Raw genomic sequence first — 1,195 nt, forward strand, 5'->3', positions numbered from 1 at the left:
GCATTTCCTGTTCTCCTCCTTCTCCTCCTCTCCTCTCGTCGTCCTCAGAAGCTCCACCAGAGCCCTCTGAAAGACCAGGATGTGGTTCATTAGTCACACTGCTTTCAATGGTCTGGGGAAGATCATATCTTTTAATAATGAACTTATTCTGGGAAATCATTCAGCAGCAGATGAACAGATTGTTAATCCTCATGATCACATGAGCTCTCTGAGCCACAGGTCCACATGACTTCATGTGAGGTTTGATTAAATAACAGGAGAATATATATTTCATATGTTTATGATACTTCATAACATTGGCAGGATAGAAAAGCATGTTTTCTATAAATATAAATATCCAGAACGACCCTGTTTATCAGCCAGAAGCTGTAAAAAAAAAAAAAAACGTCATTATCGTCAGAATAACATTTTTCCGACGGTCCTTGAACACATCATGTGCAACAAAGGCTTCGGTCAGAAGAAGCAAAACAAAACTTAAAATACTGAAATACTGAAAGTTCAGAACCGATCAGTGCTGCTCGCCAACATACGAACAACACCAAAGAAACAAAAACTATAGAATATAGTGGAGGATGAGTTTCAGACATTATTATTATCATCATCATTATTTAGGACATAATCATTATTGTAATAGTATTATTATTATCTGTGACATTAACGTGTAACAGTGTTTACGTCGGCGTTGCTCTCGTTCTTCAGCTTGTTGATGACGTCGTCTTTCCGCTGACTCATCTCCATCAGCTCTGATAACTTGTGTTGCTGCTGCTTCAGACTCTGGAAAACAAAATAACTTTATTGATAAAACACATTGTGAACAACGTGACAAACGTCATTTCAGATGCACCAAAGCACAGCAGACACCACAGAAGAAGACACTACCTCCTTGGCCTCCAGCAGTTGGTCATGTGAGCTCTGCTTCTCCAATCGCAGCGCCTCCAGCTCTGCACGGAGGACAACGTTACATCAACAACAACCAGGAGCTAAGACCTGAGCGTGTGTGTGTGTGTACCTGCAGTGTGTGTGTATCTGGAGTGTGTGTGTGTACCTGCAGTGTGTGTGTACCTGCAGCGTGTGTGTACCTGCAGTGTGTGTGTGTACCTGCAGTGTGTGGGTGTACCTGCAGAGTGTGTGTGTGTACCTGCAGTGTGTGTGTGTGTGTACCTGCAGAGTGTGTGTACCTGCAGTGTGTGTGTGT

General features: G+C 42.5%; 1 long non-coding RNA gene across 1 annotated transcript; it reads right to left on the reverse strand.

The window, feature by feature from the left end:
- LOC116378702 (uncharacterized) lies at nt 1-946 on the reverse strand. The gene is made up of 3 exons (XR_004212326.1): nt 880-946; nt 676-774; nt 1-66 (listed from the first exon to the last, which is right to left on the reverse strand). It is a non-coding gene; the product is annotated as an uncharacterized LOC116378702 (long non-coding RNA).
- Nucleotides 947-1,195: the final 249 nt, after the last annotated feature.

This window comes from Anarrhichthys ocellatus, unplaced genomic scaffold (assembly GCF_004355925.1).
Source record: "Anarrhichthys ocellatus isolate YVR2014 unplaced genomic scaffold, GSC_Weel_1.0 scaffold3024, whole genome shotgun sequence".
Lineage (NCBI taxonomy): Eukaryota > Metazoa > Chordata > Actinopteri > Perciformes > Anarhichadidae > Anarrhichthys > Anarrhichthys ocellatus.